Below are 26,855 nucleotides of genomic sequence, written 5' to 3'. Positions count from 1 at the left end.
CTCTGTATCTGCACAGTGTAACTCATGCAGTGCCTGGCACATGGTTGGCATCAGATAAATACTTGTGAAAAAGAGCAAGCAGGAGAGAAGAGCTGGAGAAGGGAATGTGAGAAGGACAGAAGTAAGAAAGAAAAGAAGAAATATCTTGCCTGTAATCCCAGCACTTTGGGCGGCCGAGGCAGGTGGATCACTTGAGGTCAAAAGTTCAAGACCAGCCTGGCCAACATAGTGAAACCCCATCTCTATTAAAAACACAAGAATTAGCCAGGCATGGTGGCAGGTGCCTGTAATCCCAGCTACTCGGGAGGCTGAGACAGGAGAATTGCTTGAACCCAGGAGGCAGAGATTGCGGTGAGCCGAGCTTGTACCACTGCACTCCAGCCTGAGCAACAGAGTGAGACTGTCTCAAATTAAAAAAGAAGAAGAAGAAGAAGAAGAAGAAGAAGAAGAAGAAGAAGAAGAAGAAGAAGAAGAAGAAGAAGAAGAAGAAGAAGAGGAGGAGGAGGAAATACCTCACCTCTACTGTCATCCTCCTGCCTTCCAAGGGTAAAATGTTTTACTAAGCATATTTTTGGAACTATAATATAGAGACATAGCACAGAAAGTAAAAATCCAAGACAATTCTCTATTTTTTAGAAGAAAAATAAGCAAGTGACAAGAAAACCCACATATATAGAAGGTATTTTTTAAACTATATTTCTGGTCACCTACTAAGGACAGTATTTTTCATCTCGGACTACTTTACCATCAGTGACCCAGATCTTCTATGACAATCCCATTCTGTTGATGGTGGCCGTGGTGGGCAGAATAATGCCCCCTGCCAAAGACATCCATGTCTCAAACGCTGGAACCTATGAATATGTTCCATTGCATGGCCAAACGGACTTTGCAGATGTGATTAAGCTAAAGACCTTGAGATGGGGAGATTATCCTGGATTATCAGGGTGGGCCCAATGTAATCACAAGGGTCCTTCTAAGTCACAGAGGGAGGCAGGAGAGTCAGGGTCAGGATGATGCAGTGTGTGAAAGACTCTACCCGCCACTGCTGGCTTGGAAGACGGAGGAAAAGCTAAAGAACACAAGTGGCCTCGAGAAGTTGGAAAAGGCAAGAAAGCAGACTCTCCCCTGGAGCCTCCAGAAAGGAAAGCAACCCTGTCCACATCTTGATTTTAGCCCAGTGAGAGGCCAGAATTGTAGGACAGTAGATTTGTGTTGTTTCGAGCTGCTAGATTTGTGGTGATTTGTTAAAGCAATAGAAAACTAATACTGTGGCTATAAAAATGTTCCTAGAGTACACTCATACCTGTCAGTGCATGCTTTCTGCTTTGAGTTAATGTCACCTCTGCCGTAGTTACATTATTGCGATATAATCACGGGTAGTCTTGTTGATGACCTTGAATCATTACAAGATCCTGAGTCATCAAGGCAAGAATAAGCCGCTATAACTCCAATCCTTTACCCGCTCAATCATGGAAAGGAGGACACAATACAGTCCATGTCCTATATAGACATAATATGATGGAGCACAAAACAAGAGCCCGGAAAAATGCATGAAACAGTTCTTGACTTTGGATTCCAGCCTGCCTTTTGAATAGCTTGGAGACCCAGGACCTCTGGTATACTGGTCGTCCGTCCTTTCAATCTATTGTGTCTCCTGCTGAAGGACACCAGGCTTCATTCTAAAGCTAGGGTCTTGGGATAGAGGCAGAGGGGAAGGGGAGAAAAGACAGAGATTCTTACACTGTCCATTCTCAGGATGTGATAGATGCAAAGTAAACAGACTTGCTGCACTGCCTGGATTAATCATATTGTGGGCATCTCCTGCAGGCCATTATGCAAAAAGGTGTTTATCCTTTGTCCCGGTCTGTCTGGAGGAGGAGGAAGTGAGAAAGAAAAGAAAAAAAAATAGCCCATCAGTGGTGAATTCATACGTATTTTAGAATAATTCGCTGAATTTTAGAAGGAAATTTGAGTTAACCCTAAGTTAACCAGAAATTTTATATAACCAGTATTCCTCATTTTCTGGCCTTTCTGGCCGTTCAGTATTTCAACATACAGCTTATTGTTTGGGCTTTAACAACTTTTCATTTAGCTACTGTAATACTTTGCATCCTTCCTTCTCCTCACTCAAGCATAGAACCAACTGAGAGAGTCAAAGGAGCCAGAAAGATGAAGATGAAAACATCAACTTTATTACTGACAAGCTATTTGGAGAACAGTCTTTAGGTGTGGTGCAACAATAGGCTTCTAATACAGCACCAAATCATTAAGCAGAAGGACCTACTCAGTCACGAGCAGCTGGCAAATAGTGACCCTTTCCCAGTGACAGAGCTCCCCACAGTCATATCCCGGGGAGAATCCTGAAGGGAGTGAGATCCGCATGACTGTCCTGTCTTCACCTCCCCATCAGTAAGTCATTTGTTCCAGGAGGAGTAAGTGATGCAGCAAGAGAGGCCAGGATCGTTAGGCTTGTGGAAGCTCTTTAACACGGATATGTTGAAGAAGAGGGAATCAACGTTCTCCACCTGATAGTTACTTCTAAATGGTAGCAAATAAAGCTATGCTATAATTAAGCAAACTAAGTAATTATATAGAGAGAAATTTGAAAGCAAAATTAGCAAGAGCTGACTACAGATCCGTCACTCCCAAGCATCCCTGGAAGCAGCAGCCTCCCTCTTAGTGTAATGAAAACAGTCTGAGGTGTGTTACTTACAATATGGTATAGCTATTTACAAACGCTGTCTGTTGTCTTGAGAATTCAGAGCTTGTTCAAAGTATCCCTATAGTAACATTATTCTTACCTCATTTCAGATTTACTTTCTTGAGTGGGAGAGAAAGGGGAGAAATTACAGATTACGTTCCAGAAATTACACATAAGCCAGTCTACCTCATCTGTGAAGAAGCTCCTAGTGAAGGACATTTAGTGACAGCATTAAGGGTTGTGGCAATTGTGAATAACTGAAATGCTCATACACTGATTTTTTTCTTTTTTTTTTTCTGAGACAGGGTCTCACTGTATTGCCCAGGCTGGAGTGCAATGGCACGATCACAGCTCACCACAGCCTTGACTTCCCAGGCTCAGGTGATGCTCCCCGCTCAGCATCTCAAGTAGCTGGGACTACAAGTGTGCACCACCACACCCCGCTAATTTTTATACATTTTGTAGAGATGTGGTTTTTCTATGGTGCCCAGGCTGGTCTTGAAATCCTGGGCTCAAGCAATCCACCCCCCTTAGCCTCTCGAGGTGCTGGGATTACAGGTGTTAGCCATGGCACCAAGCCTATTATTTTTATGGTTACTTGTATGTCTTTTTCTTTTACTTATGGATAAATTTGATTAAGAAAGCAAATGAAATATGTTTTAAAAGCACATGTTCAAGAGTGACCCTACAAACATCTTTTGGTTAATGACAGAACTACAATATCAAGTAAATGCAGACCATGCAATGAAATCTGTGAAATTTGCAAGAATAATATTAATGTCATTATAAAAGGTTAATGAACACAGTCCTTGTGTCACAATTTTAACAATAAAATAGGGGAGTTTTTGTTTTATTCTTCAGTTGTACATACTCATTCCTGAGGAGTATGAGTCTAGACAAAAACTTAAGTTCATTTTTAAAGTAATGGTAACAATTCTTAAAACCAGATTAGCCATACATTTTTAAAAAATAATCATTTTGAGACTTTAGTGGCTTATTTAATTATTCATTTGCTCATAAAATGAATTTATGAATGCTTTTTATGAATACAGTGGCCCTGAGAAAAGGCCTATGGCAAATTTCCTTCCCTTTCACTAACCCTCCCAGTTTGATGGGATTTTGCAATTCTGAGGATATTGTATATTATGCTTGCAAATTGCTAAGAAACAAAGTTGAAAGAATGAGCACTCCTCTTTTCTGCCCTGAAATCAGCCTCAATTCTCCTTCTTAGGAAAGCTTTAGGTTAGTCAAGAACAAGATTTGCCCTTAACAACAAATTAGTGCTATTGCTAGGTGATTGTGACATAGGAAAAGCAACCTCCAATCAGAGAAGCCTCTGAAGTCTGACTGTGACATGTCACTATAAAGATGAGCACTCCCACCTGTTCTTGGGCCCTTCTCCTCTCCATTCATAACTGATCAGAGGAACAACATCCACAATGGCTAGATCCAGCACCAAAAAGCATAAGTACTCCAAAAGACATCAAAGCCCAACCTCCAGAAAGAAAGCACATTCCAGCATTGATTTTGTCCATGGAAATTACTCATTCTTCGTAAACAAGGTCCTAAAGGAAGTGGTGTCCCATAGAGGCACATCGTCTCGCACCTTGGACCTCATGAACACTCTGATTAACAACTTCTTTCAACACATTTCCATGAAAGCTTACAGGTTGATGTATTTCAGAAATCGCTGTACTCTCACCCCTGAAGATATCCTGAAGGCAGCGTATTTGCTGTTGCCTCAGAAAACAGCTAACTACGCAGTGGCTTTTGGAAGTGAAGTGTTCCGCAGCTATGTCCACTCCTAAACTGCATATGCCAGCTTCATGGATCAAACTTATCATCCAAATGATCACCTCAACATTGAATTCATTCTTTTTTATTTATTTATTTTTTCTTCCAACTTATACTTTAGGATCAGGGTGTACAAGTGCAGGTTTGTTACATGGATAAGTTGCGGTCACTGGGGTTTGGTGTACGAGTGATTTCATCACTCACATAGTGAGCACAGTATCCAATAGGTAGCTTTTTATCCTCACCCTCCTCCCACCCTTCACCCTCAAGTGAGTCTTGGTGTCTATTTTTCCTGCCTTTGTGACCATGTATACTCAATGTTTAGCACCCACTTATGAGAACAAGCAGTATTTGGTTTTCTGTTCCTGCACTAATTCACTTAGGATAATGGCCTCTAGCTGCATCATGTTGCTGCAAAGGACATGATTTCATTCTTTTATGGCTGCATAGCATTCCATGGTGTATATGTACCGCATTTTCTTTATCCAGTCCACTGTTGATTATATGTCTTTGCTATTGTGAAAAGTGCTGCAATAAGCATGCACATGCATTTGTCTTTATGATAGAATAATTCATATTCCTCTGAGCATATATCCAGTAATGGGATTGCTGGGTCTACTGGTAATTCTGTTTTAAGTTCTTTGAGAAATCACCAAACTGTTTTCCACAGTGGCTGAACTAATTTGCATTTCCACCAGGAGTGTATGAGTCTTCTCTTTTCTCCACAATCTTGCCAACATCTATTATTTTTTGACTTTTTAATAATAGCCATTCTGACTGGCGTGAGATAGTATCTCATTGTAGTTTTGATTAGCATTTTTCTAATGATGAATGATGTTGAGCATTTATTCATATGCCTGTTGGTTACATGTATGTCTTCTTTTGAGAAGTGTCTGTTTATGTTCTTTGCCCATTTTTAACGAGGTGGTTTCTTTTTTGCTTGTTTAAGCTCCTTATAGATTCTGGATATTAAACCTTTGTCAGATGTTTAGTTTGCAAAAATTTTCTCCCCTTCTGTAGACTGTCAGTTTACCCTGTTGATAGTTTCTTTTGCTATGTCCCACCTCTTTAGTTTAATTAGGTCCCATTTATCAATTTTTTTGTTTTGTTGCAATTGTTTTTAGAGCCTTTGTCATGAAATATTTGCCAAGATCTATGTCCAGAAGAGTATTTCCTAGGTTCTCCCCGCTAGGGTCTTTATAGTTTTCAGTTCTGTGTTTAAGTCTTTAATCCATCTCAAGTTGATTTCTGTATATGGTGAAAGCTATGGGTCCAGTTTCAGTCTTTTGCATATGGCAAGTCAGTTATTCCAGCACCATTTATTGATTAGGGAATCCTTTACCTATTGCTTATTATTGACTTTGTCAAAGATCGGATGATTGTAGGTGTGTAGCTTTATTTCTGGGTTGTTTAACGTGCCTCATTGGTCTATGTGTCTGTTTTTATACCAGTACCATGCTGTTTCAGTTACTGTAGCCTTGTAGTACAGTTTGAAGTCAGATTGCCTCCAGCTTTGTTCTTTTTGCTTAGGATTGCTTTGACTATTAGGGCTCATTTTTGGTTCCATATGAATTTTAGAAACGTTTTTTCTATCTCTATGAAGAATGTCATTGGTAGTTTGATAGGAATAACATTGAATGTGTAAATTGTTTTGGGCAGTTATGGCTATTTTAACAATATTGATTCTTCCTATCCATTAGCACGGAATATTTTTCTATTTGCTTGTGTCGTCTCTGATTTCTTTCAGCAGTATTTTACTATAATTCTTGTTGTAGAGATTTTTCACCTCCCTGGTTAGCTGTATTTCTATGCATTTTATTCTTTTTGTGGCGATCTTTGATTCGGCACAAGAATGCAATCCTTGATTCGGCTCTCAGCTTGGACATTAGTGGTATATAGAAACGCTACCGATTTTTGTACATCAATTTTTGTATCCTGAAACTTTATTAAAGTTATCAGTTCTAGGAGCTTTTGTGCAGAGACTTTGGGGTTTCCTAGGTATAGAATCATATCATCCACGAAGAGAGATGGTTTGACTTCCTCTCCTCCTATTTAGATGCCTTTTTTCCTTCTCTTGCCTCATTGTTCCAGCTAGGACTTCCAGCACTACGTTGAATAGGAGTAGTGAGAGTGAGCATCCTTCTCTTCCGTTTTTCAAGGGAAATGCTTCCAACTTTTGCCCATTCAGTATGATGTTGGCTATGGGTTTGTCATATATGGCCTTTATTATTTTGAGGCATGTTCCTTTGATGCCTTATTTGTTTAGGGTTTTTAACATGAACAGGTGTTGCATTTTATCAAAAGCCTTTTCTGCATCTATTGAGATGATTATGTGGCTTTTGTTTTTAGTTCTGTTTATGTGATGAATTGCATTAATTGATTTGAATATACTGAACCAACCTTGCCTCCTAGGGATAAAGTCTACTTGATCAAGGTGGATTACCTTTTTGATGTGCTGCTGGATTCGATTTGCTAGTATTTTGTTGAGGATTTTTGCATCTATGTTCATCAGGAATATTGGCCTAAAGTTTTCTTCTTCATTGAGTTTCTGCCAGGTTTTGGTATCAGAATGATGCTGGCCTCATTGAATGAGTTACGAGTCCTTCCTCCTCAATTTTTTGAAATACTTTCAGTAGAATTGATACCAGCTCCTCCTCCTCTTTTTCTTCTTCTTCTTCTTCTTCCTCTTCTTCTTCTTCCTTCTTCTCCTTCTTCTTCCTTCTTCTCCTTCTCCTTCTCCTTCTTCTCTTTTTGAGATAGGGCCTTGCTCTGTTGCCCAGGGTAGAGTGCAGTGGTGTGATCACAGCTCACTGCAGCCTTGACCTCCCGGGCTCAAGCGATCCTCCCACCTCAGCCCCCCCCAAGTAGCTGGAGCTATAGGCATGCACCACCACACCTGATACATTTTGTACTTTTTGTAGAGAAGGGTCTTGCCATGTTTCCCAGGTCAGTCTTGAACCCCTGTCCTCAAATAATCTACCCACCTCAGCCTCCCAAAGTGCTGGGATGACAGGCATGAGCCACTGTGCGTGGCCTACCAGGTCTTCTTTATATATCTGGTAGAATTTGGCTATGAATCCGTCTGGTCCAAGGGCATTTTTCTGGTTGGTAAGATTTTTATTAATGACTTAATTTTGGAACTCATTATTGGTCTATTTAGTTATTAAATTTCTTCTTGGTTCAATCTTGGAAGGCTGTAGGCTTCCAGGATCTTATCCATTTCTTCTAGGTTTTCTCATTTGTGTGCATAGAGGTGTTCATCATAGTCTCTGAGGGGTTTGCTTTTGTATTCCTGTGGGTCCAGTGGTAATGTCACCTTTGTCAATTGTAATGCTGTTTATTTGGATCTTCCTTTTTATTACTATCTTATTTATTCTTTTTAAGAAACCCACTTTTGGTTTCACTAATCTTTTGCATAGGTTTTTGCATCTCAATTTTGTTCAGTTCAGCTCTAATTTGGGTTATTTCTTTTCTTCTGCTAGGTTTGGAGTTGGTTTGCTCTTAGTTTTTCTAGCTCCTCTAGGTGAGATGTTAGGTTGTTAGAGATTTTCCTGATTTTTTGGCATAGGCGTTTGGCACTATAAACTTTCCTCTTAACAGTGCTTTAGCTATATCCTGGAGATTTTGGTGTGTTGTATTTTTTATTTTCATCAGTTTCAAAGAATTTCTTAATTTCCGCCTTAATTTCATTCTTTATCCAAAAGTCATTCAGGAGCAGATTGCTTAATGTCCATGTAATTGTATGGTTTTGAGAGATCTTCTTGGTATTGATGTCTATTTTTACTGCTCCATGGTCTGAGTGTGTGGTTGGCATGATTTCAGGTTTTTTTAACTTGTTGAGAATTGCCTTATGGCTGAGTCTGTGGTCAATCTTACAGTATGTGCCATGTGCAGATGAAAAGAATGTATATTCTGTTGTTGTTTGGTGCAGCATTCTATAGATGTCTGTTAGGTCCATTTGGTCAAGTGTCAAGTTTGGGTCCCAAATATCTTTGTTAGTTTTCTGCCTTGATGATCTATTTCTTGGTATTTTCCTGTTTCTCTTATCTCCAGAGATGAATACTTTCTTGCTATTTTGCCTTAAAGCTAGTTGACCATTTAGGTTTTCCTGACACCTGATTCCCACCCAGACTTCTGTCAAAACCTTGTTTTTCCTATGAATATGTAAAGCTCATTAAATAAATTTAATGTCTGTTGTACCATTAAGTTTTTGTTAACTATGCACAGGATGATTTTATTCATCTAAATATGACCATCAGATCATAATGACTTTGAATTTATTGAGACATATTTAGACAAACATCCTAATAAGTATACTAGCAGTGATAAATTTCCATCAAAAAGTATTTCATAGAGCAAATTCCATTCAACCAATTTAGTTCCTGAATGAATTCTTGGAAGAGCATATTAACTATTAAAACTATTTGTTTTCATTCTTTCTTCTGGATTTTCCACCAGCTCAGTTTATATCCATGTAAATTTTCTTGAAGAAAATTTCTTAAAGATTTGGTTCATTGAGGTTAATTGTTCCATGTTTATAACATAGAGCACTTATGAACCTACCACCAAATTTATGAACTTACGAACTTCACAAAGGTCTCTGAAGCTCTTTCCCAATCCCATCTGCCTTTTCACTATCTTGAGTTTTGTTTCTTTCCCATTTTTTTTTGTACTGTTCCTACCTATATGTGTGTCTCTAAAGAATAGGTTTAATTTTGCTTATGTTATAACATAGGGATCATACTACATGTGTTCTTCTTTTAACATTATGTGTCCAAGATTTGTACCTATTGATATATGTGGGTCTAGTTCATTCTTTTTACTCCTATGCTATAAGATTCTATAGTAGAAACATACTGCAATTTATTTACCCATGCTCTACTGATAGAGGTTTAGCTTGTTTTCAGTATTTTACTATTATGAACAATGATGCTATAATAATGAGAGTTGTAATAATAGCTAAAAATATAGCATTTGGATTGTGCCCAGCACTCTATGTATATTAACTTATTTAACCCCCATGACAACCTTGTAAGAATAAAATAATTGTTCTCACCCCACAGGTGAGGAAAATGGGGCACAGAGAACTAAGCAATTTATCCGAGGTCACACAGCTGTGTAAGGAGCAGAGCTGGGATTTGATCAGGTTGAATGAGTCTCTGTGGACCTTCTGCTACATGCTGTGAGTGTTGTTATAAATATCTGTTGGTATACATATCAAATAATTTTTTAGGAAAACTATTTAAGCATGGAATTGCTGGATCACTAATATGCCCATATTCAACTTTATTAAATTTTGCCAGGCTGTCTTGTGTTGTATCAATTTACATTTGTAATGGATGAAAGTAATTTAGGTTCTTCTGGTAACAAGGAACACATAAATTCCCTCAAGAAAAAGTGGTTTATTATACTTATGCAGTGGGACTGGAACTGAGCCTATTCTAGGGAATAACCACCCACTCGTCTCTCACTTAGGACCCACTCTGTTCCTCCTGGGGTGGCTTACTTCTACATGCTTCCTTATCAGAGTTTCAGGAAATAAACCCAATATGCTTCACTCATTCTACTTGAGTCAGGCCTAGAGAGAGGTTGCTAGCACCCTAAAGATTGGCTTACCTTTATCACATGCCCACATCTACCTATTAACTGTGGCTTGGTGACAGAAGGGCTTCATGGTCTTCCAGAGGTCAGCAAATTATAGCCTTTTACTGCAAGGCTCCACTAGCTAAGAAGAGTTTTTATATTTTTATAGGGATATTTTTAAAAAAAATTTTTAAAGACTATTCAACAGTCCTATGTGGCCCACAAAGCCTAGAATGTTTATTTACCATCTGGCTTTTTACAGAAAAAGTTTTCCAACTCTTGGTCTGCACAATGCTGCTACTTTTGCAGAATCTATAATAAGTCAGGTTTTCTAAAGCTTTTTTAGTTCAGTTCAATTCACAGATATGAAAAGTTCATAGTTGGCTTTTCAAATCACTGGAATGAGAGGGATGAATACAAATGGCACTCAACAATTGGGGCAATGGTCTAATCATTCACAGAAAATATTTACTACAAATTGAGGTATTAACATTAAGTAAAGGGAACTAGAAATTTTCCATATGTTATTATCTCTGTTTTGTGTATGTTTTATAGCATTTTTTTAAAAATAACATTTCAAAATAAGATCAAGATTCCTGGGGAAAAAATTCTAGAAATGGCTTCAAGATTGATTATATAAATGCATGTGCATAAAAATATAAACTATTTTTATATAAAGTGGTAAAATATAAAATTTACATAAAATTTAGCATTTTAACCACTTTTAAGAGTATAGTTCAGTGGCATTAAATATATTCATATTGTACGACTATCACCATCTTCCATCTCCAGAACCCTTTCATCTTCCCAAAATGAAACCATACCCATTAAACAAAATATCTCCACTCCTCCTTCCCCGAGCCTCTGGCAACCACCATTCTACTTTTTGTCTCTATGAATCTGACTATTGTAGATACCTCATATAAGTAGAAGCAGACAGTACTTGTCCTCTAGTGACTGACTTATTTCACCTAACATAATGTCTATAAGGCTTATCTATATTGTAATATGCATCAGAATTTCCTTTCTTTTTAATGCTGAATAATATTTGATTATATGTAGACACAATATTTGTATTATCCATTCATCCGCTGATAGATCCTTGGATTGCTCCCACCTTTTGGCTATTGTAAATAATACTGCTATCAATATGAGTGTATAAATGTCCATTTGAGGCCCTGTTTTCAATTATTTCGGGTATATACTCAAAAGTGAAATTCCTGGATCATAAGGTAATTTTATTTTTAACTTTTTGAGGAACCATCATACAGTTTTTTACCAAGGTCATAACATTTTACATTCCCAGCAGCCCTACACAAGGGTTCCAGTTTCTCCACATCCTTGCCAATCCTTATTTACTGTTTTTTTTTTTTTTTTAAATAATACCTATTCTAATAGGTGAAAAGTGGTATCTCCTTGTGGTTTTTTTTGTTTATTTGTTTGTTTTGTTTTTTGTTTTTTGTTTTTGCATTTCTCTAGTGATTAGTGATGTTGAGCAACTTTTCATGTGCTTTTTGGCCATTTATATAGTTTCTTTAGAGAAATGTCTACTCAAGTCCTTTGCCCATTTTTAAAATTGGATCGTATGGTTTTTTCGTTGTTGAGTTGTAGTTCTTCACATATTCTTGATATTTCTCCCTTCTCAGATATCTTAGGTATCTCTTTTTCCTTTTTCTTTTTTTTTTTTTTTTTTTTTTTTTTTGAGACAGGGCCTGGCCATGTTGCCCAGGCTAGTCTCAAACTCCTGGGCTCAAGTGATCCTCCTACCTCAGCCTCCCAAAGTGCTGGGATTACAGGCATGAGCCACTGCACCTGGTCGTTGATACACAAAACTTTTGATTTTGATGAAGTACAATTTGTCTACTTTGTCTTTTGTTGCCTGTGCCTTTGGTGTCATATGCCAGTTTATTTTCTTGTTGCTCCTTTATGAGAAACATTTGCTATAACAATATTAATATTTTAAAAGATATTTTGGAGTCAATTCATAAAATTAACATAGCTTCTAAAATTTAAAAAGAGTCTCATACTAGCTAACACTCTAATTTTGACCCTTTCTGAAGGATCAAATACATATTTTTTACATCGATAGGCCATTTTACCCACAATTTTTTAAATCTTGGACCCGAGTAAGCTGAGACACTTAAATGGCAAAGACAAAGTAGCACAGACTGGTAGTAGTCATTTAATATACATTTACTCCTTCTCAGAAATAGAATCCACAATTTTCAGCTGAGCACATGGCCACCCAGGACAAAGACTGCATTTCCAAGACTTCCCTTGAGCTGGATGTAGCCCTGTGACCAAGTTCTGATAATTGGGAATGCATATGCAACTTACAGGGAGTGTCCTTAAATAGCAACAGAGTGTTTTCCTTTTCCTGCTGGCTGGACTGAGGATGTGAAGGCTGGAAAGGAACAGCTCTCTTAAACTAGGAGTTGAACCTGTGTATTAAGGATGGCAGAGCAGCATGCTGGAGAGAGCCTTGGTCTCTGATGATTGAACTGCCATTCTAGCTCAGGACTGCTTCTGTTTACATAAGAGAAATAAGCTTTTAACTTGTTTAAGCCATTGTTATTTTGAGTTTCTATCATTCACAGTCAAACCTAATTCTAATATAGACATCCAGAAGATTATGGACTGCTACACAATGTGGTTAGTTTTATTAAATAAAAACATATTAATCTAGAAATGGAGGAAGATGAACGTCTTGTGTATTTGCCAGACAATGTTGCTGGAAAATGAAATCTTGTGCCATTTAGCAGTCTTTTCTCAGGGAGATGGCAGGAGCTTGCTTGTTTTTAGTCTATTGGACACATGATGTGATTATAAAACATTGTGTAAAATGCAAAAATATGTGAGAGATTCAAAGAAGATAGGAAACAGAATTTTCCCCTATGCCAACAACATGAGCAATATGTGGATTTTGTCATAATTTGAAGCTAGTGGCACACGGTATCATAGAAGATGCCACACACCAACAAGAAAGAATAGTGCTGACTTTTCAAAACAAATCACCCAAAAAATAAAATTCTATCAAATTTACAGATAATTCTTCACTAAGTTAAGAAAATTTGCTTTGGCAATAAATAATATAATATATAATATATATGCTATAATTTACTATAATTGTTTAAAGACTTGCTATGCACACTGCTAGCTTGTTCTTGTATGAGCTAAATGTGTCAGAAAGTACAGGGAATATGAAAGTCCACCAAGTAAAATAACACCTTACATATGGTGCTTATAGTTCATTTATGCATTCACAAAGTACTGAATGCCTTCTTGGACTAGATGCTGAGAAAACAAAGACTAATTCCATCCCTTTGAAAGCTTAGGATCTTATGAAACAGCAAACTGAAAATAAAACAAATTGTTGGGAACAGCTGACATGCATTGAGCTCTGACTCTGACATAGGCATAATTCTAAGGACTCCATGTTTGTGACCTCAATATAAAACCCAAAGCAATCACATGAGACAGATACTGTGAAGTGACACATGTGAAGTGACACATGAGATAGTCACTTCACAGACAGGGAAACTGAGGAATGAAAAAAGCTAAAAAACTTGCAGAGGTCACACAGATAGTCATTTTAAAAAGGTGATTTATGGCTGGGCACGGTGGCTCATGCCTGTAATCCCAACATTCCGGGAGGCCGAGGTGGGTGGATCACCTGAGGTCAGGAGTTTGAGACCAGCCTGGCCAACATGGGGAAACCCTGTCTCTACTAAAAATACAAAAATTAGCCAGGCATGGTGGCACAGGCCTGTAATCCCAACTACTTGGAAGGCTGGGGCAGGAGAATTGCTTGAACCCAGGAGACAGAGGTGGCAGTGAGCCGAGATCACACCACTGCACTCCAGCCTGGGTGAGAGAGCGGGACTCTGAAAAAAAAAAGGGGGGCAACTTACACTCACATACTCTGGCTTCACAGCCCGCAACACAATGCAGTACTGCATCTCATATGGAAAGAATCATGTAGAAGATGCTGTGGAACATGGGAGAAACATCCAACCCACATTCGAAAGGCATTTTAGAGGGGATGATGCCTGATCTACGTCTTGAAGGATGAGTAGAAAATGCATGTAAGGCAGAAGGAACAATAACTGCTAATGCATAAGGCACTAAACAGCCTAAACTTAACGCAATTGCAGGTTAAGTGGCTGCAAATAAGCACAGAAGGGAGGTTGGTGAAAATGAGGTTAGAAAGGTAGGCAAATATCTGTCAGCTAACTTATCGCTTGAATTTGATCCCAGTATCTATGGGAGGATTTATAGAAGGACTTTAAGAAGGAGAAATGTGATTTTATTTACATTTAGATTATTTTCACAGTAGTAACATGGAGGATGAATTAAAGCAAGATGAGACCAGTGTGTATACTATTGGAATTATCCAGGAAAGTCTTGATAAGGGCCTGAACCAAGTCAGTGGCAGTGGAGATGAGGAGAAAGAGATAAATTTGAAAGGTATTTTGGAGGCAGAATCCACAAGAGATACGTGCAATGTGTGCAATAACAGAGAAACCGCCAACTAGGGATTCCCAGAGCTCTGGCCCAGAAGACCTGATGGATCCAAGACATTAAGCACAGTTTCCTTAGCACTTCCATGTAAAATATCTTGACAGTATGCAAGAAAATTGTAAACGGTGCCACATAAGAAGTATTATAAGAGCGTTCAAAGTACAGAGAATCTGGCAAAAGTCAGATGACCTTGGGCAGGTGACTAGCACTTACTTAAAGCTTAGCTAGAAGAGGACAGCTTGAATTTTTAATACTCCAGATCATTTTTTATCACAGCTCTGTGCTATGCCACACATCATGTGTTAACAGATTTTTCTCACCTTTGACAGCTGATTATTTCAAAAGACATTTGGCAGTATGGGGAATAACTAGCAGACTGTGTAAATATGTGGGAAGAAAATAGCAACCTATAAATATAAGTCAGGCTGGAGGGTTATTCAGTTGCATCCAAAATAAAGAATCTAGAAAATAATTTGGGTTATTTACAAAAGGAGAGAGTGACCACTGATTGATTTTAGCCTGAGTTTGGAAACAACAGAGACATTCCTAGAAGGAAAGAAAGCACAAGTTGCTTTGAAATTGATCTTTAACTGTTTATTATTGAGAATGATGATTCTTCCAAAAAGCCTCTTTTTAAAACTAAAGAGCTTTTGATCGCTCAGCAAATGAGAAAACTATTAGATGGAAAATCATCAAGGATATAGAATAATTGAAAAATATAATTAATCAACAGTATCCAGTTGACATATAAAACATTCCGCAGAACAACAACAGAATAGACACTTTTTTCCAGTACCCATGGAACATTCACCAAGGTAGACCATCTCCTGGGCCATAAAACCTCAACAAATGTTTTAAAATTAAAATCATACAGAGTGTTTTTCTAACCATAACAGAAACAAACCAGGAATCAGTAATAAGATAAAATTTTCTTAAAATACTTAGAAATTAAACAACACACTTTTAAATGACCCATGGGTCAAAGACGGAGTTCAAATGAAAATTTTTAAAAACATAGAATTTCAATGCAATTAAAATTACAACATATCAAAATATGTGGGATGCAGTTAAAGAAATGCTGAGAAACTTACAGCACTTACATTTCTAATGCTTACATTAAAAAAGAGGAAAGATCTCAAATTGATAAACTAAGTTCCCACGACAAAAAGTTAGAAAAACAAGATCAAAACAAACTCAAACCTAGCAGAAGAAATGAAATAATAAATAAGAGCAGAAATCAATGAAATAAAAAACAGGAAAACGATAGAGAAAGTCAATGAAATAAGAAGGTGGTTTTAAAAAAATGAATAAAATTGATAATCCTCTAGTGATATTGGTAAAAATAAAAAAAGAGAAGACAAAAATTATCAATAGCAGGAATGAAATAAGATATCACTACAGATCCTGTAGCCAGTAAAAGGATGATGAGGAAATACTACATGTATTAGTCCATTTTCACACTGCTATAAAGAACTGCCTGAGACTGGGTAATTTATAAAGGAAAGATGTTTAATTAACTCACAGTTCAGCATGGCTGGGGAGGCCTCAGGAAACTTACAGTTGTGGTGGAAGCTGAAGGGGAAGCAAGGCACCTTCCTCATAAGGCATCAGGAAGGAAAAGTGCCAAGAGAAGGGGGAAGAGCCCCTTATAAAAAACATCAGATCTCACGAGAACTCACTCACTATCACAATAACGTCATGGAGGAAACCTCCCCCATGATTCAATTACTTCTACTTGGTCTGTCCCTTGACACATGGGGATTATGAGGATTATGGTGATTACAATTCAAGATGAGATTTGGGTGGGGACACAAAGCCTAACCATATCACTACATAACAACCTCATGTTCATGTAGTCAACAACTTGGAAGAAATAGACCAATCAATTCCTTAAAAAAACCAACTACCAATACTCAGCCTAGATTACATTGATAACCAAATTACTCCTATAGCCATTAAAGAAATCAAATTCATAATTTAAAACTTCTGAATAAGAAATCTTGGACTCCCAATTTCTGGTCCAACATATAAGAAACTTTGACGTGGTCACTCTGCCCTAATAACAAGTAAAAAACTGAATAACCTGAAAAATCAACAGCTCCTCTTAGGTCCATAAGAGAAGTGAGCTCATAGGGCAAACTGCTGCCCCCAAAATTTGGAAGACAGGTAAATACAGAGAATCATAACTTACCAAAGCAGGAGCTTGTGAGCAGAAACCTATGTGAAACTGGTGACAGGGTGGGAGAACCTGAACTGTAATTGACAAATTGCTGGAGGCTCAGTGTGGACAAGTCTGGAAGTCACTCACCATCAGAGAAATGCAAATCAAAACCACAATGAGATACCATCTCACACCAGTTAGAATGGCAATCATTAAAAAATCAGGAAACAATAGGTGCTGGAGAGGATATGGAGAAATAGGAACACTTTTACACTGTTGGTGGGACTGTAAACTAGTTCAACCATTGTGGAAAACAGTGTGGCGATTCATGAAGGATCTAGAACTAGAAATACCATTTGACCCAATCATCCCATTACTGGGGATATACCCAAAGGATTATAAATCATGCTGCTCTAAAGACACACGCACACGTATGTTTACTGCAGCACTATTCACAATAGCAAAGACTTGTAATCAACCCAAATGTCCATCAGTGACAGACTGGATTAAGAAAATGTGGTACATATACACCATGGAATACTATGCAGCCATAAAAAAGGATGAGTTCGTGTCCTTTGTAAGGACATGGATGTAGCTGAAAACCATCATTCTCAGCAAACTATCGCAAGAACAGAAAACCAAATACCGCATGTTCTCACTCATAGATGGTAATTGAACAATGAGATCACTTGGACACAGGAAGGGGAACATCACACACCGGGTCCTATTATAGGGAGGGGTGGGGGAAGAATAGCATTAGGAGATATACCTAATGTAAATGACGAGTTAATGGGTGCAGCACACCAACATGGCACATGTATACATATGTAACAAACCTGCACGTTGCGCACATGTACCCTAGAACTTAAAGTATAATTAAAAAAAAAAAACAAAAAAAAAACTCCAGGGATACCCAGTCATGGGGGATGGGGAAGATGGCACATTTTTGTGAGAGTAAATATCAGAGAAACATCCCTTAATGATTCCAGCAAAGGGAAAGAAAATGCGTAATTTTGAATGTTCAGGAGAATTCTGTTCTTCTTAACAAAGTCTGCCCTCGGAAGAAACAAATCACAGCCTAACCTGCTGGGGTTTTGTCAGAGCCTAGCTGACCTGGGGAAAGGAAATATCCAACCCCAGCTGGCTCAAGCCTTCTTAGTGACAGAAGAAAAATACCCAACTTAAGCCTCCTCTAGCTATCCTGTCCCACCTAAAGGGAAAAAACTGAGAAGCACTCCCCAAGCTTACAGTCCAGAGGCATGGGCTCACTAAAAGACTGAGACCTAACCATAGGGATATGGAAGGCTTCCCTTCACCTCACACCTTACCACCACATTACTAAAGGCTTATCTACGAAGTTCTCTTTACCCAGTACATCATGTAAGGCTATCAAGAAAAAATTATGTAGAAAGAAAAAAAAATGATTGCTATTGACAGAAGACTGATAAAGACTCCAAATCTGTGACCAGCATCACTTTTTTTGTTTTGTTTTGTTTTGTTTTGTTTTGTTTTGTTTTTTTGAGACAGGATCTCACTCTATCTCACTGTGTCGCCCAGACTGGAGTGCTGTGGTGCAATCTCGGCTCACCGCAACCACCACCTCCCAGGCTCAAGCAATTCTCTTGCCTCAGCCTCCAGAGTAGCTGGGATTACAGGAGTGCCCACTACCCCCTGGCTAACTTTTGTGTTTTTAATAAAGACTGTTTCACCATGTTGGCCTGGCTGGTCTTGAACTCCTGACCTCAAATGATACATCTGCCTCGGCCTCCCAAATTGCTGGGATTACAGGCGTGAGCCACAGCGCCAGGCTTCAGTCTCACTTTTAATGATGAAAGACTGAACACTGAACATTTTCCTCAGAAGACTGAGAACCAGATAAGAATGTTCACTTTTATTATTTCCTCTAAACATCGTTCTGGTGATGCCAGGAAAATCATGCAAGGAAATAAAAGACCTTCAGTTTGAAAAGTAAAAAATAAATTATCTTTATTTCAGATGACATCAAAAAAGAAAAACCTACAAGGTATACTAAAAGGTGAAAAATGTGGAAAAACAGAGTTAAGTATCAGAACCAGACCCAGATATAGCAGGGACGTTGGAATTACCAAATTGGGAATTTAAAACAACTATGATTAAGATGATAAGGGCTTTAACGTGTAGACACTATGCATGCAGATGGGAAATGTAAGCAGAGAGGTGAAATTCTAAGAAGAAACCCAAAAGAAATGCTAAAGATCGAAAACACAGAACTACAGAATAATGAACTTATTGGTATATTGGACATGGCTGAGGAAGGAGTCTCTGAACTTGAGGATATCTCAACAGAAACTGCCAAAACTGAAAAGCAAAGAGAAAAAAAGACTGAAAACCCTCCAGAATATTCAAGAACTGGGACAACTATATAAAAGGCATAACATACACGTAATGACAATACAAGAAAGAGAAGAAAGGAAGGGAAGAAAAATATTTGAAATAATAATAACTGGGAACTTTACCAAATTAATGTCAGATGCCAAACCACAGATCTAGGAAGCTCAGAGAACACCAAGCAGTATAAATGTCAAAAAACTATGCCACAGCATATTCAAACTACAGAACAACTAAAGATAAACCAAAAATCAGGAAAGAAGCCAGAGGGGAAAAAAAACACCTAACTTACAGAGAAGCAAAGATAAGAATTACATTCAGTTTCTCAGAAACCATGCAAGCTGGAAGAGAATGGAGTGAAACATTCAAAGTGTCGAGATAAAAAGAAAAAAGCCAACCTAGAATTCTGCAAAATTATATTTCAAAAGTGAAGAAGAAATAAAGACTTTCTCAGACAAATAAAAATGGACGGAATGGATTGCCAATAGATTTGCCTTGCAAGAAATGTTATGTTCTTTAGAGAGAAGGGAAAATATATAGGTCAGAAACTCATATCTACATAAAGGAAGAACAAGAAAGAAGGTACAAGTGAAGGTAAAATTAAAAGTTTTATTTGTTCTTATTTTAATTAATCCCACAGAGAAGAGTTTGTTCAAAACAATAATAGCAACAATGTACAATAGTTCCCAGTTATCTGCAATTCCACTTTCTTCGGTTTCCTTTACCTATGGTCAACCAAGGTCGAAGATATTAAATGGAGGCTGTGGGCAGTGGCTCACATGTGTAATCCCAGCATTTTGGGAGACCAATACAGGTGGATTGCTTGAGGACAAGAGTTTGAGGCCAGTCTGGCCAACATGGCAAAACCCATCTCTACTAAAAACGCAAAAATTAGCCAGGCCTGGTGGCACATGCCTGTAATCCCAGCTACTCCGGAGGCTGAGGCGGGAAAATCACTTGAACCCGGGAGGCGGAGGTTGCAATGAGCCAAGATGGCGCCACCGCACTCCAGCCTGGGCAACAGAGTGAGACACCCTGTCTCAGAAAAATAAAATAAAATAAAATATTAAATGGAAAATTCTAGAAATAAACAATTCGGAAGTTTTGAATTATCCACCGTTCTGAGCACTGTGATGAAATCTCATGCCATCCTGCCTAGGGCATGAATCATCCCTTCATCCAGAGAATCTATGCTGTATACTAGCGGTCCCCAACTTTTTGGCACCAGAGACCGGTTATGTGGAAGACAATTTTTCCACAGAACGGCGGGGTGGTGAGGGGATGCTTTCCGGATGGAACTATTCGACCTCAGAGCATCAGGCATTAGATTCTCATAAGGAACAGTCAACCTAGATCCCTAGCCTGCTGGTTCACAATAGGGTTCGAGCTTCTATGAGAATCTAATGCCGCTGCTGATCTGACAGGAGGTGGAGCTAAGGCGGTAATGCTTGCCGGGTGCTCACCTCCTGCTCTGCGGGCCCGTTCCTAACAAGCCACAAACAGGTCCAGGTCCGCAACGGAGGCGGGTAGGGGGACCTCTGCTGTATACCCTAACCACATGTCAGCCACTTAGTAGCCATTTTGGCAATCAGATCAACTGTCTCAGTATCGCAGTCCTTGTGCTCAAGTCACCCTTATTTTATTTAATAATGGCCCCAAAGCACAAAAGTAATGATGGTGGCAATTTGAATGGGCCAAGAGAAGCCTTAAAGTGCTGCCTTTAAATGAAAAGGTGAGTTTTTTACTTAATAGGGAAAGGGAAAAAACCATATGCCAAGGCTGCTAAATTCTACAATAAGAATGAATTTCAATCCGTGAACTGTGCAGAAAAAAAAAAAAAAAAAAAGCATGCTAGTTTTGCTGTCAGACTTCAGATTGAAAAGTTACAGCCATAGTGCATGATAAGTACTTTGTTAAGATGAAAAAGGCATTAAATTTATGGGTGGAAGATGTGAACAAAAGTGTGTTCCACTTAATGCCAGTCAGGTTCAGTACTATCTTTGATTTCAGGCATCCACTGGGGGTCTTGGAAGGTATCCACTGAAGATAAGAGGGGTCTGCTGTATTTGATTATGTATCCTTCTGTGTGCGTGTGTGTGTGTGTGTGTGTGTGTGTGTGTGAATGTGTGTGTGTGTTAGTGAAATGAATGCAAGCAGTGATACACACAGGATGGGAGGTAGGAATTGTGATTATTTTTTAACTATAAGGTACTTGCACTAATTGTGAAGCAGTATGGTGTTATTTGAATGTGGATTAGTTGTGAATATATATTGCAAACTCTAGGGCAGCCACTAAGAAAAAGGTAAAAAAAAAAAAAAAATACAACTGATATGTGAAGAAAGGAGAAAAAAGGAACCATAAAATATTCAATCAAAATCACAAAAGGTAGAAAAAGAGTGGAAGACAAAAACGGAATAAGAAAAAGGGGGAACAAATAGCAGTAATAAATATGCTAGATATTAATCCAAATATATTAATAATCACTTTAAATGTCAGTAGTGTAAGTGTACCATTTAAAAGACAGATTATCCAAATTGATCAAAAAAACCACCCAACTCTACATTGTCTGCAAGAAACCCACTTTAAATATAAAGACACACATACATTAACAGTTAATGAACAAAAAAAGATATACTATGCTAACACTAACCAAAACAAAGCAGGATTAGCTATATTAATGTGAGAGCAAACTTCAGAGCAAGGAAAGTTCTCAGGGATAGAGAGGAGTATTATGTAATGATAAAGGGCCTAATTCTCCAAGAACACATAACAACCTGTCACCTGACAAGCATGCATCAAAATAAAGGAGGCAAAAACTAATAGAACTGCAAAGAGAAATGGGTGAATCCAATACTGTAGTTAGAGGCTTCAATACCCCTCTGTCAGAAATGGACAGATCCATTAGGACAGATCAATAAGGACATAGTTGAACTCAATGACCCATCAATCAACTGGATATAATTGACAAAAACCTGCACACGAATGTTTATAGTAGCTTTATTCACAGTTACTAAAATTTGGAAACAACCAAGATGTCCTTCAATAGATGAACAGATAAAGTGTGGTACATCCAAACAATGGAATATTATTCAGCACTAAAGAAAAATGACTGTCAAGCCATGAAAAGACATAGAGGAAACCTAAATGCTTTTTACTAAGTGAAAGAAGCCAACCTGAAAAATCTACGTGCTATGCATAGCTATGTGCTGTGCTGTGTGTCATATACTACAGTATATGACATTCTGGAAAAAGCAAAACTACAGAGACAGTGAAAAGATCAGTGGTTGCCAGGGAAAAGAGGAATGAATAGGCTGAGGATTCGCAGGGCAGTGAAACAACTCTGTATAGTACTATAATGGTGCATACATGTCATTATACATTTGTGTAAATCCATGGAAGGTATAATACCAAGAATAAAGCCTAATGTAAACCACAGACTTTGGGTGATAATAATGTGTCAATGTGGGTTCATCAGTTGTAACAAATGCACCACTCTGGTGAGGGAAGTAGATAATGGGGAAAGGTACCCACGCATGGGGACAAGAGAGCATGTGGAAAATCTCTACCTTCTGCTCAATTTTGCTGTGAACCTAAAACTGCCCTAAAAAATAAAATCTACTAAAAGAAAGGAAGGAAGGAAGAGAAAAAGGAAGGAAGGGAGGAGGGAGAGAAGGAAAGCAGGAAGGAGAAGCCAATCAATTATCAGATGGTTTCACTGTAGAATTCTACCAAAAATTTAACACCAAGTTTACACAATCTCTTCCAGAAAACAGAAAATTACAGACTAGTGTCTTTCATGAACTTAGCCACAAAATCCTCTAAGACAGTAGAAAATCAAATCCCACAATGTGTAAAAAGAATTATACACCATGACCAAGAAGAATTTAGTCTAGCTATGCAAGAGCTTTTGATATGCAAGAAGTAGAATTTTTGTTTTTATTTTTGTTTTTTTGAAACAGGATCTCACTCTGTCACCAGGCTGGAGTGCAGTGCTATGATCATGGCTCACCGAAGCACCGTGCCTGACTAATTTTTAATTTTTTTAGAGATGGAGGGTCTTGCTATGTTGCCAAGCTGATCTCGAATTCCTGGGCTCAAGTGATCCTCCCTCCTCAGTCTCTCAGAGTGCTGGGATTACAGGCATGAACAGGCCTTAGAAGTAGAGATTTTGATAAGGCATTACAGAAGACTCATTCTTTGTTCTAGGAAGGCCTACCAGAAAGGGTCCTTGGGTATGCAAGTCACAGGCCATAATGAAAACAGAAATAGTTGAGAGTACCACTCAAGGAAAAAAGAATGCTCAAGCCGAGATGAGAAAATGTTATCTATGTTATAGGACAAACTGATTTTCTGCAAACACCATTTCCTTTGGAGGCATGTTTCCTTTTGGATTGTGGTTTTAGACTAACTGTGCCTAAATACTACTGTTGGTCCTTGTGCATTTTTGGTGGAGAGTTAATCAAAGGCAAAAAGGACCTGTTTTCATGAAACACTTTGCGATGGTCTGGGCACAGGTGGTGCAGCTTCAGGGCCCTGGCAATGATGTGGACCCAAAAGTTAGAAAAGGGGCTGATTTCCCTGTGTGACTGCTGCACTGGGCCCAGCATCCCTTTGGCTCCTAGGGGATTTGTAGCTTCAGGGAAAAAGTATATTCCGTGAAGATTTTGGCATTCTTATAATAGGCACTATTATCACAGGCAAAGTGGAGGCTGCAGATGTGGACTCAGGGAAGCTGGAACATGAGAGAGAACACAACAGTCCCATGTGATGATTGCTCCTAATGGGCTGGACTGTGGGCATGCATGAAGCCAGGGCCCCTTTGGAGAATCACATAACTTTCTGTGGAAATTTTGCCGGAAGTGTGAGCCACCGGAACTTTGAGTTACTCAAGTTATAACTGCAAAGAACTTAAGATTTTACCCCATCCCCATGAATCCTTCCAGTGGGCATCTCGTTTTTTCCCTTCTCACTACCACTTGTGGTCTCTCCAGCAGAGGAGGAAGAAAAATCACTTACCATTAAATTAATCTCTGCAGAGATGCATGCTGATCTCCCATCAGGTCGCCTTTGAGAATGTTATTATCAAACAAAATACCTCTCATCCCTGTCTGATGAGATTTGCATTTGGATTACTCCATAGTTAAAAGGCTTTCAAGAAAAATAACTGATAAAATTTAATGTGGTAGCCAGCCTCCAGATGGCTCCCTAATGACTCTTGCCTCTTGGTGCTCATTACCTTCCTTGTATAGTTCCCTCCTACAGTGTATCAGGGTTGGTCTGTGCAACCAGTAGAATCCAGTGGAAGTGACAATGTGTGATTTTCAAGGCTATGGCATTTAAAACATTCTACCCCATCCTTGTTTTCTCTTTGATCATTCATGCTGGGGAAACCAGCTACCATGTCATGAGAATACCAAAACAGCCCCATGGAGAGATCCAAGTGATGAGGAAATGAGGCCTCCTCCAACTGCCAGCATCAACTTGCCAACCCTATGAGTGAGCCCATTTGGAAATGGATCTTCCAGCCCCAGTAAAGCCTTTTGAAGACTACAGCCCTGATCAACATCGTAACTGCCAAGTGATGGATTAACAAATCTCATGGCAGACCCTGAGCCAGAACTACCCAGCTAAGCTGTTCTTGAGTTAATGACCCTCAGAAACTTTGTGAAAAATAAATTGCTGTTCTTGTTGCAAGTTTTAGGATGATTTATTAAGCAGCAATATTTAACCTATATACCTAATTTATATCCACATGAATAAGACAATTCAACAAAGTAATCCTCCCAAAATGAAGAAAAAGACTTCCCGCACAACACATTTTATCTTCTACCTTTAGTCAACTAAAGCAAATTTCTGGTACTTTTCAAATTGAATCACATTTTTGTCTCCACTTCAAGACAACTGTGTTCAAAAATATAAAGTCTGGGTCCAAAACACCCACCATAGTACCATATAGGCAGCTAGCTAGGCTGCAAGGACTGCTAAATTAATTTCACAAAGCAGGACAAAAATTAGTCTAAACAATATCTATGGATAAACAACATCATTATACTCAATTATCTGACTCAGACAAATAGCCAAAAAATCTGACAGTAATTTGATTTGAAAAGAGAACTATGATAAAATGCTATTATTAAAGAAAAACTAAGTGGCATATTTTCTAAAGCAAAATATCCACAGAAACAAACACATTCAAAATATTGAAACTCCAAGGAAAATGCTGGCCTTCACATAAGGTGAAGAGTTTAAATAAATCTCAGAGGACTAACTGCAACGTTAGAGGCAAATCAGGATGTGATAAGTAGTGCAAAAAGAAATCACCAGAACCTGAGATAACTACCCAAGTTTTGGAGGATCTCAAAGATGAGATCATGTGTTGTCATCATGCGTGGCTTTGTATTGTAGTGTATGCTTCATGTGTCTGTCTCTTAACCTAAATGGTAGCTTTTAGAAGGTACGGACTCAGTACCTAGCTGAATTTACTGCTCATAGTAAGTGCTCTAGTCTGAGTTCTTTAGAAAAAAAAAATGAGTGTGAGGCAAGGCTTATGGACAAGTGTAATCCCAGGGCAACAAGAGAAAAGGAAAAGACAATTGAAGAAGCAGAGGATGGAAAGCAAATGTAAGATAATGCATTGATCACACTGGCTACCATTCCAAAACAAGCATTGCTTGACTCCCACTTGGCCATGCAGGACATGTCTGGACAGGCTATATGGAAAAATCATAACTCAGAACAGTCCACTGCAGGGAGAAGTAGAGAGGGAATTTATCTGCTAGCTCCATCCTGATTCCTATTTCTCCCTAATCAAGATTTGCTCTATGAGGAGTGGATTCCTCTAAACACCCAGGCTGTGGCCACTTCAGCAGCCACTAGCAGCTAGTCTTCTTTGTAGGACTTCATAGAAATCTAGTAATGCTAAGACAGGCCAGAGACTCTGAGCGTTAGCCTCAGGTAAGAGAAATGCATGGGCCCACATAGAGTTCTTCACCACAGTAGCTATGGCAAAGCCATAAAAACACAAGGCTTTAGAAGTCAAGTAAGACTGAAAGAATGCATTTGATATAGCCATTGTTGGTAGATATCTGTGGCTAGACCCTTCCTGTAGTCTGAATGACAAACAGGAAAATAACAGGTACCCAGTATAGCTTCAAATTTCAGTTTTATCCAACTTAATACATAAATCTAGCTTATCTGTCAACTCCAACCAGCTTTTACCCCACACCAGCAGGGCATCATTGTCTCCGAGATAGGGCTGAGAAACCAAAAAAAAAAGTATATTGTCAGTCTTCTATCAAAATTGATCTTTTTAGGAACAACCATCAGGTTTTGGTCAAATTGCTCTTCTCAAATCTTCCCAATGTTTCAGACTGGTTTCAGAATCCAAACAATCCAGCCATCTCCTGAGTAGCAGCCCAGGTTGATTCATTTTATGCAAATTTTTAGTACATGAATTGGAAATACTAGTAAAGGTACATTTTGTGCATAAAATTTGAAATAATTCAAATTTCCTATTTTTAAAAGAAATTGCATAAGTTTGAAGCTGGTAAATGGTATTTATATTATTGCCATTTATTGGATCTACTTTAAATGGTAAACAAGCAAACCTACTGTCATTTTTCAGAATGAGTCATGAATTATGTGAGATACTTTAAAACATATACTCACAATGCATCTTCCTGGTATTTTGCTAGTGTTAATATCATTTTACAGATGAAGAAACTGAG

General features: G+C 38.4%; 1 protein-coding gene and 1 long non-coding RNA gene across 3 annotated transcripts in view; one reads left to right on the top strand and one right to left on the bottom strand.

Moving 5' to 3' along the window:
* MRPS27 (mitochondrial ribosomal protein S27) overlaps positions 1-26,855 on the bottom strand; it is a 1,100,726-nt gene that overhangs the window by 512,077 nt on the left and 561,794 nt on the right. The gene's annotated exons all lie outside the window — the stretch shown is intronic.
* On the top strand, positions 4,111-24,904 carry LOC126956571 (uncharacterized). Of its 2 annotated transcripts, none has more exons than XR_007726418.1 (3): positions 4,111-4,637; positions 9,559-9,677; positions 24,523-24,904. It is a non-coding gene; the product is annotated as an uncharacterized LOC126956571 (long non-coding RNA). The 2 variants fall into 2 exon arrangements; XR_007726417.1 differs by lacking the exon at positions 24,523-24,904 and adding an exon at positions 12,286-12,666.

This window comes from Macaca thibetana, chromosome 6, assembly GCF_024542745.1.
Source record: "Macaca thibetana thibetana isolate TM-01 chromosome 6, ASM2454274v1, whole genome shotgun sequence".
Classification (NCBI taxonomy): domain Eukaryota; kingdom Metazoa; phylum Chordata; class Mammalia; order Primates; family Cercopithecidae; genus Macaca; species Macaca thibetana.
This window is presented reverse-complemented; position numbering and strand designations above follow the sequence as displayed.